The sequence below is a fragment of the Malania oleifera genome, chromosome 4 (genome assembly GCF_029873635.1).
Source record: "Malania oleifera isolate guangnan ecotype guangnan chromosome 4, ASM2987363v1, whole genome shotgun sequence".
Classification (NCBI taxonomy): domain Eukaryota; kingdom Viridiplantae; phylum Streptophyta; class Magnoliopsida; order Santalales; family Ximeniaceae; genus Malania; species Malania oleifera.
The window spans coordinates 10,747,825-10,765,821 of NC_080420.1; positions in this window are offsets into that span (position 1 = coordinate 10,747,825).

Below are 17,997 nucleotides of genomic sequence, written 5' to 3' on the forward strand. Positions count from 1 at the left end.
CAACTTTATTAGAAACTCCAATTTTGAGAACTTTTTATAATTTGGATATAGGGGCACCCATAAATCTCTTGTGAGATTAGAAAATGGTTTACCAAGTCGATTCAATGTACTAGGATCGCAAGGTATGGTACCTATTGAAGTGGATTCATCACCAGTACGTGAAACACTAACATTGTCCGTGTCCACTACAATCCCCCTTTGCAAGTCACCTAACATTTCGATTAACCTTTCCGAACGTGTATCACCACCTACTATATTTGCTCCTTCATCTTCATCGTCATCACCATTGCTCTTAACTGCATAATCTTCACCATGGAATAGCTATGTTGTGTACCTTTTCTCCATTCCAAAGTCTAATAAATGTGTATGAACCAAATCAATGTGTTTGAATGTTATGTTTTGACATTTCTTGCAAGGACACCTTATTTTACTGGCTTTGTCTGCACAACGACGCCCGAACTCTATGAAATCATGTACCTCTTTCACGTATTCTGGAAAAAACCTACCCCGAGCGTTCATCCAACTCTTATCCATGTTCGTTAATTACCTTATAACATGATCAAGTAAATAATGTTGATTACATTCTCATAATGCTTATGATGCATGCATCGTGAATCCTATAATCAACCATCTTCCGTCTAAAGGGTATGGATCCTATCCCATTCAGGAATGTTACATTTACATTGCGATCAATCGCTCAAATTCCTTCGTCGTAGTCATTATAAATTTCGGCAGCATCTCCCCATGGCTCTCCAAGTACACGAGATGGAAAAAGTGAACATGTTACTAGTTTTCCATCACTAACAAATTGTCACGACAGCCCACTATGCACCCAGAGAACACAAGTAGAGACGCGCTCGAAATATATAATGACAATTGACAAAGTGTGAACGATGACAACAATGTAAAAAAACCTTCTTGAACTGTCCACGATGGACAATCCAAGAATGGTTGAAATACAAACATTACTAATCGTAAGTGAAACAAATAATTAATATGTTCAATTTATTATTAGTCAACATAGTATGACTAATAATCAATTAAATTTCAATAATTGTTTTGTCTCACATGTATGATGAGGCATGAATGTAGAGTAACTATTCTTGAATGGGTCTAAGCTTCAATGAACACAAGAAATGAATATAATTAATTTTGGCATTTTTCTTCATATGGCATTTAGTTCTTCGCCATTCACTGTATTTTATACATTGTTGTTCCAAATATTTTCTAACCGTGCACAATCTCAAATGAATGGACAAGAAGGATAAAAAAAATGAACACTTATCTGCCTACCTTATCTGTGTAAGTAACATTCGCATAAATTCCAAAAGTAGCTAGAAAAACGTAATGATAAAGTGAAACAAAAAATACAGGTAGAAACTAAAAGCTCCTTGTATTTTCATTAATTTTAGAGGCAATACAATGTAGATAGACACATCGAAGCACGCGTACAACCATTCAAAAGCATGATAAAACATTATACAATAAAAAACAAATAACAGAAAAAGAAATAATATAAAAGCAAAGGGTGAAAGCGCATAAAAAGATCCCAAGCATAAACTGTCTATCCTAATCAGAGTTAGAATCATAATCGGAACTGCATGAGCAACAAGATGAGGCTACTGCTCTAGCGCCATCTCGTTCCCACCTCAGCTCCTCCAGAAGATGAAGAAATTTAGGGGTAAGAGGGGAGGGTGGTGGTTCCTTGTATAGGCGTGGCCTAAGGGCCCGAGGCAGCAAATGGTCAGGAATGTCCGTTGGAGGCGGAGCCTTATAATCATATGACATGGTCGGCTTAATCATACGGAACAACACTAGATGAGCGAGCATGTCCTTTGTAAGCCCTTGGGTAACATTTAAGGACTGCTCTCTAATGGGTGGTGCAGCAGAACGTGCTGGGGGCAACTGCACATCCTCAAGAATCACCCTTGGTTCTTTTGTCTCATCCAAAATCCTTTCATGCTCACTCAATGCCGCTCGACCCCTGGACGAAGACTCTCCCCTAGGCAGGTCCTGAACCCTCTGCCGCTTGGCCGCGCATTGTGGCGAGTGTACTTCAGGTGAGGCAGCCTGAGGCTTCCTCCATGGAGGCATTGGCCAGTAAAGAGGAAACCCTACGATTTAAGTTCAAAATAATTTTTTTTTTCTGAGGGGCATACTTAACGACAACATTATGATTATGAGCAAATATTCACAACTACTTATTAAAAAAGTTCAACACAAATTTAATTTCAAAACTTATTTACTAAACCAAATAAAATCATTAGGGATGGCTCAGATGAGCGCTTCATTTTAATATATATATATATATATATATATATGAGTATAATAAATTAATTCATAAATAATAATGTAAATATTTAAGCTGTTTAGGGTGAGTTTGATGCGAATATATTTGTCTTGTCATTTTTAAAAGATAATGGTAGGTATAACTTTTGGTATAATTTTTTTTTTTGTTTCTAAAAATCAACTTTGAGTTTTTTAGAAGTTTCAAAATTAAAAATTGAAAAGCTAAAAGCTAAATTTTTCATGAACAAATTATTTTTTCTATTTTTGTCCTTAATTTGCTTCTAATGAAGCAAATTTGTAGGACTTTAAATTTTTAAACTTATATAGAACTAAAACTTTGATAAGTTGGTACCTAAAAATTGATCATGAGATTTAAGACGCACAAAATTAATTTTTTTAAAAAGAAATAATCTCATAATTATTAACACAAAAACTTAATAATAGTAGCTGCATTTAAATTTTTGTAAGTTTGAATCATATATGAAATGTCCAAAAAGAAGAGGATAATGCCAAAATTTTGAAAATGCATAATTGATCATATGATTTAAGAGGCATACTTACTATTTTTTTTTAAGAAATGATCCTGTAATATTTGCTTAGACTTGATCGAAGAACTGTAGACAATGCATTGCTAGTGAAATTAATGGAGGACTACATTTAGCACTGATGGATGCCCACAACTCAATTTTCCTGCGGTTTCCTATCCCACGCACATGGACAACTTCTCAAGTTGGAGGCTACAATGTCTTTAATTAGGTCATTTTAATTTTACAATTATTTGACAACTTTTTTAAGATTGTGTTTCAAAGCATAAATTTTGAACTTTCATTTTGTATTTGTATCTAGTTGGACAAAATTAATTTTTCCAAATCTACAAATGCAAATCGAGTGAAATAAAAGCTCCCAAACACAGGGTAAATGTGTATTATAATTTGTAGAGACATTAGTGAAGTGGCCTCACCTTTTGGGTTACTCTTATGTAGCATTGCAAACACATCAAACTCTCTTGCAGAGAGGATTTGATTCATACTCTAAAACAAGACATGGTAGGCGCATGACCTAATAATTTCTCTTCCCCATGTTAATTTTGCCTCATCCTTTAAAAATTGTAGCAGCATTCTTAATTTGACAACATGCAACAGGTAAAAATATGCTTATTATTTTTATTTTTTTTACACTAGAGACAGGTGACATTCAAAATCTGTTCTGCATCCTCTGACAGGAAACTAAAAACATGTGATCTCTGTCCTACATCACCCTCCTTAATCCATTTTATTCCATATTCCAATCTCTTTCTAATATCTTCTCTCATGAGAATAATTTCCAGGTCATTACTCCAATAAAAAGATCCCATCAGAAATTACTCCTCTTGCTAGAAACACGCAGATCAAAAACAACAATTAACAAAAAGATGGCCCTTAAGAAGCACATTATTGATAGAAAAAATAAACCCTCCATTAAGTAGCCAATGCTGGTGGCTTGTCATGATATGAAGAAGATCTTGATTTTATCAATAATATGCTAAAATAATGTGATCAGAATTGAGTTTTGGAGCAAACAATAGAGAGAATAATTTTAATTATTTTGAAAGTTTTATAGGAATTAGCTGTAACAGAAAATGAAAAATATAGAAACCACCAACACACAAGTAGACACCTAATGCTCCAATAAAAGAAAAAAATCCTATTTTGTGAAGTTCATGCACTAATGGATGTATGTTTGTTTGTGTATACTTAAAATATTCCTTGTATGAATGCACATGTCTACATAACACAACATACAACTACAATCAGCACAGTGGCCAGAGGTTTTTCAAATTTCCTAAACCTTGCCTACCACACTAGAGGGACTTAAGGCTTGGTTTGTTGTTGTAGTTTTTGTATAATAAGAGAACATAAGTTATGCTTTATTGTATTATATCTACTATAAATTAAGTGTAGAGGAAACGGTTTTCAAACGTATTTTTTCTTCCTTAAAATATCTCTTTCATCTACTAATTCAAAGTCTTTTTCTCTAAAAAATTAAATTAAAAAAAAATCTCAACTAATGGGTAAATTAGTCAATTTATATTACTAAACAATGGCCAATAACTTCAAAAATAATGCCTGTAATTAACTGCCATAAACCCATCAATTTTACTCAATTGTTAGCAACCATAAAAAAATATCAACACAAACTGCAGCCACTTGATAATTAAACAAGCACCTCAATCACCAAATTAACCAATACAAGAACGAAAACAATAAATAAATAAATAAACACACACAGGGATGAAAAGAGAGAGAGAGAGAGAGAGAGAGAGAGAGAGAGAGAGAGAGAGAGAGAGAGAGAGAGAGAGAGAGAGATAGACCATGGGTTTGCCTTTGTGAAAGATATTAGAGATCTAGGGAGAAGGATCGACAAGCTTTTTAGGGCTAGATAAGATCTAAGCTATGAACACCCAAAAGAAGAAGAAGAAGAAGAAGAAGAAGAAAAAAAAAAAAGAAGCAAACCTGGTGAGGAGCAATAGTGGCGGCGATCAGAGTAGCAAACAGCGACAGGCGAGGGCTGCGTTGCAATGGCTACGGGCGACGGTGACGGGCGAGGCTGTAACGACCCGATTTTTCATGCCATATTTATTTTTTTCCCTAATATATATATATATATAACATATAGCAAATCTTTCTGTATTAACTACTGAAAACATTTCTGACCCAAAGGGAGCACTAAAGAAACTCTGTTCCCAGTACATTCCTAACTAGCGGTAAACATAAAACTGTAAACAATATTTAAAATACCAAAAATCTATAAGTCCCAAAATATAAATCAAGAAGCACCCAGTGATATTATCAAAACCTTCGGATCTATCGAAACAACCAACACCCAAAAAACACTCACCCTTCAAAAAAGGCAGCACAAGAACCTCTCTACCTGCAAGCATGATCTGCTCACCTAACTAGATCACCTGAAAAATGTTAAGTCACTGGGATGAGATGACACCCAGTAAGAAGAAATATACTATTACTAGTGTGTGGCAACTGAGTTACATATTTAATTTACTGATATAATACTGAAACTGTAAAGCTGAGTCTAAGATACTGTACAAATCACATTTATTATAGTTTAAAATACAACTATATATATGAGTTTTCTAGTTACACAAAATTCTAATATTATAATAAAACTGCTGCTGCACTATATATCTATGTATATATATATAGAAACATCTGTGATAATATCCTTAGAACTAAATGTCATGATTTAAGCCCTCATAACAGGGTTGTGTGGCCCGTAGGCGAGACTTACTCTAGTTACCCTACTAGGTAAGTCAATCTGAATCTCTATCAATCAACAATCTGGCCCATTGCAGTCTCTTCGGATACGCTACTACTCTACCTCGTCAAATTGGACACCTCAACCCAATCTTCTGGGGAGACTACAATCTCTCCTGACACGGTTAGACGAAATCCACACACTATCTGAGATATGTGGTTGCACTCTGATATAAAATAGCAATGGTACCGTGTTCTGCTGTCTGAATATGGCTGAATATTTTCATAGGGCCTGATACTATATAGTAATGATATGTACACATATAATTATCGTACTGTTTTTACCATGATATTGAAATAATAATAACATTTCAAAACTAATATGCATAATCTATATATCTGACTGAATATTTGGATAACTGAGTAACAAAGTAATTGAGTGTCATGGGTCCGTGGTCATGGCATTGTGAAAACACTCTAATCTATATTTTCTAGAAACCGTATATGAATATCTTCTCTTAGTATACTGTAAAACATGATATTTGTAAAACTGTATTAATACTTACTAAATTGTTACGAACTCATGCCACACAATTAAGCCATTAGATTCTCATGCTCTAAAATTTGTAACTTCTGTTGTAATAATAATAATAATAATAATAATAATAATAATAATAATAATAATAATAAGTATTATTATTATTATTATTATTATTATTATTATTATTATTATTATTCAGAAAAAAAACCGAATAATAGGCTGATATATATATATATACATAATTTTCTAATATACTTTCTAAAAATCCCTAACATAGCATATTTCCCTTACCTATCTGACTGAGAGGATGACCTCCACTCAACACTCCACTCTCGCATCCTCGGTGTACCAACCTTAAAAACCTGCATTTATATACACATTCTCCAATAAATCAATACACCCATAATTCCTAAAATTCCCTATTCATAAATCTCTTAACCCATAGTTAACCTGGGTTCCTGAACAGATACAGGGTCCTTAACCCATGACTATAGGGCCCAAAACACCCTATTCCTTGGTGCACAATTTGTTGGCTTTTTGAGTCCGATCTCTGTTTTTGATGCTGACAAAGCATATGTATCTTACCTGTGCACTGAGCTTATGAACAGGGTTAATTTTTTGCATGCGTGGATGGTAAAGATATAGTTGATGCCATAAGGAACTCAATCCTCACACCGTATGACGGCGTTTGGAGAAGCAAAAGGAATGAAGACCTATTTTCATTTGTATTTGCATTCATTTTTATATTAATCTATAATAATTTATATCGGTCTGTAATAATCTCTACATGTCATGCATATAGGTATTTGTAAGCTCAACAAGACCATAGTTTGACCATAGGGGACTGAATGACCTTAGGGCAGGTCAACCGACACCGAATTTTTGGGATTATCTCAAAATGACCTCAGTAAGACCATAGTAAGATGTTAGGTCCCAACACTCACACATATCATACAAAATATAAAGGTGTTTGAAAATGAGCTTAAAATTGAACATTATTAATTAAATTGTGAGAGCTCGGGTGACCGAACCCTTGGAGTTCAAAACTACTTGGGCGCCCAAACTGTTGAAAAGTCAATAGTTGACTTAGGTTCTCGGACGACCGAACTGAATTGTGCATACTGTCCTCGGGCACCCGAACACCTCGAAAGAGACATTCCACCAACTCAGGTGACCGATTCATTTAGTTCAAATTGAGCCCCGGGCGACCGAACACACGAGTTTGGGCGACCAAACCTAGGACCGGGCACCTGAAGTTATAAACAGAGGCTACTAACTTTAATTCGAGCCACCGAACTTCAACACGGGTGACCGAACTGATTTTAAAATCTTTTATTCCTGTGTTTGTTCGGGCGACCGAACCATGGTTCAGCTACCCGAACCTCGGTGGGTTAAAATAATTTAATTGAGGTTAAATTTATTAAATGGGGTTAATATTTCCTAAGTGTTTTTAGACTTTCCTAATAATACCCAATAGGTCCCAAACGGTTATATTTTTTACCTTGTCTATAAATATGAGTTCATTTGTGAGGATTAGGGTGAGATTAGCCAAAATAATTAGCAAAAATCTTCTCTATCTCAAAATCCCATTTTGCCAAAAATACTCTCAAATATTTATTCCCTTGATACATCTTGATAGTGTGAGAGTTTATTGATTGTCCTTGTATTCATTAGATAGTGCTAATCCTCCCATTTGTTTAGTTGATTGTTTGATATCATTTTTGGGGAGTCAAGCAAGAGTTTTCCCATAGATTTTTATTTGGTAAATCTAGTGTTGGGAAAAACTCACTAGCTTAAGGATCTTTGAATTGTCATTGCAAAGATTCCTATAGCTTGATTTTGTTGTGCAAAAACATTTTTCTACAAGTTATATTATTCTTTCAAGCAACTCTTGAGCATATTACATTGAAGAAAATATTTTGAGTTGTTCTGAATATTTGCAGCATCTTTGAAATCCTGATTATTATTGAGATTTGATACATACTGTTTCAAAGAAATAGCTTAATTAGAACACTCTTGAGCATATTAGCGATCATATCTTATTGAGTGTGGTTTGCACAAAAATACACATCACTGAACTTACATTTACCTATATTGTTCATGTGTGATTGATTGAGTATACGGACAGTATTGGGGTACATATCTGTTTTACACGAAAGCACAATCACTGTACCAATTTTATTGTGAAAAATACTATTGTATTTCCAAGCGTGGCTTGAGGGGGTTTGATCTAGTCCAAAAGGATCAAGTTGGGGTCAGCCTTGTGAATTTGACCTAGGGTCTTCTCCATCCCGCAGGGAGAATTTGTAAAGGTTGAGGTCAGCCCTGTGCTAATTGACCTAGTTGTATTAGGTGTCGCTTCACCTGTTAAGTGACCATTAGTAGAATTCTCGATCTTGCGAGCTAGAGATGGGGACGTAGGCACAGTTGGCTGTACACCAATAACATATTGTGCATGTTCTTTATATTTCAGAAAATTTATTTTTCACACTTTTATTTTCAGCACATGTATGTTGTATGCTTGATTCATTATATATAGTACATGTGTTGATTGAGTTTATAATTAAATAGAAAGGCCCTAGGTTTTATAATGCTGCTATTGAATTAGTTAAACCCAGGAATAAAGTTTTAATACCCAATTCACCCCCTTCTTGGGAATACACCAAAGCTAACATAATTCCTGTGTCATTCGGTCTAAGATCTGTACTGGTGCTTCATTGTAGGCTAGTGAATCTCCTTTATTTCTGTATAGTTGATTATGTGGGATAGGTCTGGGACATATTTCCTTAGTGGCTACATGGAATATGTTGTGTAATCTAGACAAAGCTAGTGGTAGAGCTAGGCTGTAGGCAACTGTCCCCACTCTCTCTAGTATCTCAAAAGGTCCAAAATACCTACGGCTCAGTTTTCCCTTCTTTCCAAACCTCATAATCCCTCTTAGAGGATCTATCTTCAAGAATACCCGATCTCCCACATTGAATTTTAACTCCTGGCGATGAGTGTCTGCATAGCTTTCTACCGACACTCAGCGGTACTGATTCTTTCTTTAATTAGTTAGACTTTATCATATGCTTGCTATACCATCTCCGGACCCAAAACTCGCCTCTCACCTACTTCATCCCAGAAAAGAGGAGAATGACACCTCCTACCATACAGTGCCTTGTAAGGCGCCATGTCGATGCTGGCCTGATAGCTGTTATTGTAAGAAAATTCAACCAATGACATAAATTGGGTCCAGCTACCCCAAAAATCTAGCACGCATGCAAGAAGCATATCCTCTAATATCTGGATCGTCTTCTCAGTCTGACCATCCGTCTAAGGGTGAAAAGCAGTGCTAAATGTTACCTATGTTCCCATAGCCTCCTGAAAGCTTTTCCAAAATCGTGAGGTAAACTGAGGATCTCGGTCTGAGATTATGGATACTGGGTACACTATGGATGCGAACTATTTCCTGAACATATATTTTTGCCAGTCTGTCCATGGAATAGTTGACTTTAATAGGGATGAAGTGAGCAGTCTTCGTCAGACAATCAACGATCACCCAAATAGCATTCAACCCTTGTCACACTAGTTGTAACCCTGTAACAAAATCCATAAAAACGTGATCCTATTTCCACTTTGTAATAAAGAGTAGCTGCAACTGCCCCGTGGGTCTCTGGTGCTCAGTCTTTATCTGTTAGCACATCAAACATTGCTCTACAAATTCAGCAATATCCTTCTTCATATCGCTCCACTAAAAGGACTCCCGTAGATCCCGATACATTTTATTACTACCTGGATGTACGGTGTATAGGGATCTATGAGCCTCCTCCAATATAGTTCTCCTGATCTTGGCATCTGTAGGAACATATAATCTAGTACGGAACCATAGGGCTCCGTCATCTGATATGATGAAATCCTTTTCCTGTCCGTCTTCCACTTTCTCTCTCAACTCCACTAACTCGGGGCCAAAATTCTGGCCAGCTTTAATCTTTCCTTGCAACATAATCTGAATCACCAGGTTAGCAATGAATGACCAGTGATCATCCTCTATCAGCTCCATGCCTAATCTCTCAAAATCCATCAGAATAGGATGTTGAATCTCTACTGCTGATATTACTGCTCTCACTGACTTTCGGCTTAATGCATCAACTACCACATTTGCTTTCCCTAGATGGTAGCCAATAGTGCAATCATAATCTTTAATAAGTTCCTGTCATCTTCTTTGCCTCATATTTAGCTCTTTCTGAGTGAAGAAATATTTTAAACTTTTGTGGTCTGAAAAGATTTCACATTTCCCTCCATACAGATAATGCCTCCAAATCTTAAGAGCGTACACCACTGTAGCTAGTTCCAAATCATGCACATGATAGTTCTTCTCATATTCTTTAAGCTGCCTAGAAGCATATGCGATGACCCTACCGTGCTGCATCAATACGCACCCAAGTCCCTTTAAGGATGCATCACTATATATCACAAACCCATCCTCTCCTGATGGAATAGCTAACACTGGTGCAGTAACCAACCTCTGTTTCAATTCCTGAAAGCTCTATTCACAGTCATCAGTCCATTCAAATCTCACATTTTTCCTTATGGTCCCATCTTTCTTCTTCACGAATAGAATAGGTGCTCCCTAGGGTGTCACGCTAGGCCTGATAAATCCCTTATCCAGTAATTCTTGCAATTGATCTTTCAGTTCCCATAATTCAACTGGAGCTATTCGGTAAGGTTCTTAAGATATCAATGCCGACACCGGTAGAAGATCTATGGTAAATTCAACTTCACAGTCTAGGGGTAAACCAGGTAATTATTCTGGAAAAAAGTCTAAAAATTCTCTGACCATAAGAACATCTACTTGTTTCAGTTCTTCTTTTCACAATTCTTTTATGTAGACAAAAAATCCCTAACAACCATCTTGAATCAGTTTTCTCACCTGAATAGCTGACACAAGTTGTGGCGAAGTGTGCACACATGAACTAATAAATTTGTATTCTTACTCACCAATAGGTATGAAAATTACTTCTCTTAAATGACAATCAATACTGGCATGATTAACTTCCAACCAATCCATACCCAAAATTATATCAAACCCCTACATGTCTAATATCACAAGATTAGCTTACAGTAGTTTTCCCTGAATGGTTACTGGAAAATCCCTGAGTATCCTCCTGCATCTAATCATTGAACCAGTCGGCGTAGCTACATCCAACCCAACATCTAACAATCGTGCCTCATACCCCGTCAATTTAACATACCTCGACGAAATAAAAGAATAGGTGGCACTTGTATCAAATAAAACAACAACTTTATACGAAAAAGCAGTAAAGGTACCTATAACTACGTCTCCAAATTCCTTGGCGTCAATGCATAGACCCTCACTGGTGCGATGTTCCTCTACTGGCCTCCATAGGGCACCTGATAACCACCCTAAAATGGTCTAGGAGCTGGTCCTAGTACCGGCAATCCCTGACATGACCAAAACCTGTGCCCTGGTCTCTTGCAACGATAGCAGACATTCTCCCATCCTACATTCACATGGATGCCTTCGGCCACATTTGGGAGAAGTGGGAATAGTCCGTCCACGCCGAGGACCATTGCACCCTATCATCCATCCCTGACTACCTCCATATCAGTCCCCATCCATGGCTCCCGGCTAGACCCCACCTGAAAATCCTAAGGTGTGGACCTTTTCCTCTGACGCTGAGCTGCGGCACCTCTTTGCATGCCACTCTCGATAACGGTAGCTCTGTCTACCACCTCCGTGAACGTTTGAGCTCAAAAACCGATGACTTGCTCAAAAAATTTCTACCTCAGGCCTTCCTTAAAATTTCTTGCCTTCTTCTCCTTGTCTAATGCCAAGTGTGGGGCAAAACGAGACAACTCAATAAACCGTATTGTATATTGTGATACTGTCATCTGCCTCAAAGCTAAATGCAGGAATTCCGCTGCCTTTGCACTCTGAATGGTAGCAAGAAAATATCGCTTGAAGAACAACTCCTTGAATCGACTCCATATCACTGACATGGGATTATGCCTCTGTTCCTCAATCGATCATGTTGATCTCCACCAGCGTTTTGCCTCTCCTGTCAGTTTAAACGATGCAAATGACACCTTCTGTTTGTCTATACATGAAAGCACCGCCAAAATCTCCTCAATAACCTGAACCCAATTTTTAGCCACAACTGGGTTAGCTCCTCGGGCAAAAGATGGAGGCTTCATCCGTGTAAACTGATAAATTGTGTAGCCATGCTCTATCGTGCTCCTAACCATCTCAGCCATCACCTACTGAGTGACGCTGCGCAACACTGCCTTTGTATCCCCACCTCCCATATTGGAGGGTCTTGCTCCATCATCTCCAGCATTCGTACAGTTGCTCCCTAGATCCATCGTGAAAATACAAAGAACAATATTTAAGGATCCTATCTCTCGTACATATTTAATTTATTTCATTCAACTAAAATCTCAGATTCACTATTAACTATTCCCTTTGTTCCTAACTCAAAATCCAATCCTGTAACTTAGACACATGACTCGTTAATAGTTTACTATGGCTTTCCTAAAATCGTCACCCTAGGAAAGACACAAAACCCACCACAAAAATCATGTATCCAGACCATAGAACAAAACCTCAAATCCTTTTTCCTATATTCTAATATTGTTTCTGCTGCACTCTACAGTTTACAAAACCTGGTAACCTAGGCTCTGATACCAAAACTGTAACGACCCAATTTCTTATGCCATATTTATTTATTTTCCTTAATATATATATATATATATATATATATATATAACATATAGAAAATCTTTTTGTATTAACTGCTGAAAACATCTCAGACCCAAAGGGAGCACTGAGGAAACTCTGTTCCCATTACATTCCTAAGCAGCGGTAAACATAAAACTGCAAACAATATTTGCAATACCAGAAATCTATAAGTCCCAAAATATACATCAGAAAGCACCCAGTGACATTATCGAAACCCTGGGATCTACCCAAACAACCAACACCCAGAAAACATTCACCTTTCAAAAAGGGCAGCATAAGAACCTCTCTACCTACAAGCCTGATCTACTCGCTAAGCTGGATCACTTGCAAAATGTTAAGTCACTGGGATGAGACGACGCTCAGTAAGAAGAAATATGCTATTACTAGTGTGGGGCAACTAAGTTACACATTTAATTTACTGATATAATACTGAAACTATAAAGTTGATAGTCTAGTATAGTGTACATATCACATTTATTATGGTTTAAAATACAATTGTATATTTGTGTTTTCTAGTTACACATAATTCTAAATTTATAATAAAATTGCTGCTGCACTGTATATCTGTGTATATATATATAGAAACATTTGTGATAATACCCTTGGAACTGAATGTCATGATTTAACCCCTCATGACAAGGTTGTGTGGCCCGTAGGTGGGACTTACTCTGGTTGGCCTACTAGGTAAGTCAATCTAAATCTCTATCAATCAACAATGTAGCCTACTACAGTCTCTTCGGGAACGCTACTACTCTACCTCGTCAAACCAGCTACCTCAACCCAATCTTTTGGGGAGACTACAATCTCTCCTAGCACAGTTATACAGAATCCACACACTATCTAAGATATGTAGTTGCACTCTAATATAAAACAACAATGGTACCGTGCTCTGCAGTCTGAATCTGACTGAATATTTCCATAGGGTCTAACAGTATTTAGTACTGATATATATATAATTATCTTCCTATTTTTACCATGATATTGAAATAACCATGACATTTCAAAACTGATATGCATAATCTATATATTTGGCTGAATATTTGGATAACTGAGTAACTGAGTGTTATGGTTCTGTAGTCATGACATTTTGAAAATACTATAAACTATATTTTCTGGAAACCGTATATGAATATCTTTTGTTAGTATACTATAAAACATGATATTTGTCAAACTGTATTAATACTTACTAAACTATTACGAACTCACACCACACAATTAAGCCATTAGATTTTCATGCTCTAAAATCTGTAACTTCTACTATAATAGTAATAATAATAATAATAATAATAATAATAATAATAATAATAATAATAATAATAATAAGAATGATATTCTAGAAAAAAAACTGAATAATAGGCTGATATATATATACATAATCTTCTAATATACTTTCTAAAATCCCTAGCATAGCATATTTCATTTACCTATCTAACTGAGAGGTTGGCCTCCACTCAACACTCCACTCTCGCACCCTTGGTGTACCAACCTCAAAAACCTGCTTTTATATACACATATTCTCCAGTAAATCAATACACCCATAATTCCTAAAATTGCCTATTCATAAATTTCTTAACCCATAATTAACCTGCGTTCCTAAACAGATACTTACTAGGGTCCTCAACCCATGACTGTAGGCCTAAAACACCCTATTCCTGAAAATATGACACCCCAAATTTATTTCACAAAACACCGATATATTCTCATAGTATACAAAATTTGATCTCAAATAATACTGGTAATACTGAAAATACTTAAAAATCTACTTACCCTAATTTTGGAATGATTCTCAAACTACTCAAATTGAATTTTCGCTCCAGTTAGGTTGTAGAGAATCTCCGTAGGATCATCGTGGTAGCTTCTGATCGTCGAACTAGGGAGAATCGGAGCCAGAAATCAAGAGAGAAGGGAGAGAAACCGTTTTAGAGAGAGAGAGAGAGAGAGAGAGAGAGAGAGAGAGAGAGAGAGAGAGGATATATAAAATGAATTTCCCGTCAAAAATTCGTTATAGGCTATATATAAAAAATGTTGTCCACGTGGCCTCGTCGACGAGCCATGTCACCTCGTCGACGAGTCCATGAAGGCGGTTCGTCGACGAAAAAAATGCCTTCGTTGATGAATTTCAGTCCCTGAAAAATAACCTCTTGATAAATTCTCATTGACGAGACACGCATCCACATCGATCAGCCCAAGTAGATGATTTTGTCGACAAACGCTCCCTGTTCATCGACGAGACCCTGCTATATTCCCTTTTAAAATTCTTTCCCCTTCTCTTTTCTTTATTATTTAATTCCAATAATTATCCGGGTTATTACAGAGGCAACGGCGAAGGGCGACGGAGAGAGGAGGATCAGGAGGGGCTGCGAGAGTGGAAGGAAATTTTGGGGGAAAAACCGAGGAAATGATAGATTGGGGGGAAGGGACCAATAGTGACGAATATTAAAATACATCACTAATAGTGTTAAAAATAATTTTTTATTTTTTTTTAAATAAGGGAAATATTAGTGACGGTTCCCAATTCCGTCACTAATAAGGAGCCAATAGTGATGAATATTAAATTCGTCACTAATACTTTAAAAAAAATTTTATTTTTATTTTTAAAATGGAAATATTAGTGACGGTTCTTAAATCCGTCACTAATAATGGGTCATCACTAATACTCTGAAGAAATTTTTTTTTTAAATAAAGGGAATTATTAGTGACGATTGTCAATCCGTCACTAATAATCGGCCAATAGTGACGAATATACAAATTCGTCACTAATACTCTAAAGAAAACATTTTTTTATATTTTTTTTAAAAAAGGGAAGTATTAGTGACGGTTCTCAAATCCATTACTAATAAAGGGCCAATAGTGACGAATTTACAAATTCGTCACTAATACTTTGAAACAAATTTTAAATTTTTTTTTTAAATAAGTGAAGTATTAGTGACGGTTCTCAACTCTGTCACTAATAAGGGGCCAATATGGACAAATATACAAATTCGTCAATAATATTTTGAAACAAAATTTTTTATTTTTTATTTAAATAAGTGAAGTATTAGTGATGATTCTCAAACCCGTCACTAATAATGGGCCAATAGTGACGAATTTATAAATTTGTTACTAATACTCTTAACTAATTTTTTTTTATTTTAAATAATAGTAGTGACGGTTATTTAATCGTCACTAATCTTTATCTTTTAGTGACGAATTAGATCCATCACTAATACCCCAGAATTCGTCGCTAATATGTGAAATGACATATGTACCTGTTCACGCACTTAAATACACACATAAGATACACTTGCTTTGTCAGCATTAAAACAAGGATCAGACTCAAAAAGTCAATACGCTTCTTTGCATGGAAAAGCTTCCCTCTCCGAGCGAAGCGATACCCCATGCTTGGTCCACTACTTCTAGGCGCAGCGGCCTCTTTGAGTGATATCCCCTAACTCGGTTTGCTTCTTCTAGGTGAAGCTGCCTCTCCAAGTGATGTACCCTCACTTGGCCCATGGTTCACAACCCAAACTGTGAAGGGGGTTCTTTTAGAAAACATTTTTTCGTACAAAGAAAATGCTTCTTAAAAAGCTGATTTGTAAACATTTAAAATCCAAATGCACTCTCATATGATCTGTAAAATGAAACTCAGTAGAGTATGAGTTTTCTCTCAAAATATTTTGCAATGAAAATATGAGAGTCTCGAAAATGAATTTTCTTTTCAAAATTACCCTTTACAATTCAAACACTAATAGGATTTCGAGCAAGATATATAAAAGTGAATATATGCTCAAGCCATTATCAAAAAGCTTCTCAAGCACAACATATATGTATCAATGAATATGTATACTCAAAATATTCTTAAACTAACCCCAAAGATTTTCTCCTAAAAATATATTCAAAGATAAGAATGGGAGAACCTTGGGTTTTCTTTCCAAATGATTGATCTTTTAAAAACAAAAAGGCTCTTAAGTAAAATATATATGAGATTAAATATTTGCTTAAGCCTTACTTGAATAACTCAAAAGAAATTTCTCCAAGAAATATTTTCCAAATAGAAGTGTATAGCAGGAATTTAAACTTTGAAAAGCATGAGAATAAAAAGGCTATCAAGCAACATATATATCATAGATAATATATGCTCAAGCCTTTTTAAAAATAAAACCCCAAACATATTTTGTAGAGCCCAGTGAATTATATTAATTAAATAATAAAGGAGGAGAGAAAAAGAATTTGAATTTGGAATTCAAACAGGGTCTCGTCGATAAACGCAGCACGTTCGTCGACGAACATGCTTGATGGGATTGTCGATTGGGACACGTGTCTCATCAACAAGAAGTTACCGAGAGCCTACTTTCAGTTCTGAATTTCGTCGATGATCAGGAATAAGTGTTCGTCGACAAACTCCCTTTGTGGCCTCGTCCATGAGGTGACGTGTCTCTTCGACGAGTGTAGGTGTATAAATAGCATAAACTTGGTTTTTGCAGCAGAAATCACACGAATAAATTCTTTCTCTAACTCATATTTGGTTTTCCTCCTTTCTCTCTAAGATTTAGGGTCCATTCTTCGTCGGATCTACGATATGAAGCCACTATGCTACTCCTGGGAAGTTCTCTTCAGGTCTGCAAGAGTAAATCGTTGGTGGGGCTAACTTGGACTCCATCCCAAGTTTAGGGTAAGACTTTTTATTTAATATTTGGCTTTCCTACAATTGTAGGAAAGGTAGTATTTGAAGAAATACTGATGTTTTGTTTGGGGCGATATTGTTTACAGGGTGTTGAACGGGGAACTTTGTGGCTAAAGGACTGGTCATTTTAAGGGCTTTCCAGAAGTCAAGTAAGGGGATAAACTAAGTCAAGATCTCATGAAAATGTATTTCCTATTTTACATCATTTAATTTCAAATAAATATGTATATCGTAGAATTATGTTGGAAATAATGTTGTTAATTAGAAATATGGATTTCATGTATACTATTAGGAATAAGATTATTGTCTCTTTTGTGTGGCATGAGAAATATATACCATGAAAATTATGATGATAAAATATTATGTTTACAAAATAAGTATGTTATTATTACTTCATAGAAAATGTTAAAATGATACAAGGATTTTTCAAACTAAGGAATTTATATGATATATGGGCGTAAGGGCCGAGGATTTTATACGATATGTCAGCACAAGGGCCGAGGTTTTGTAT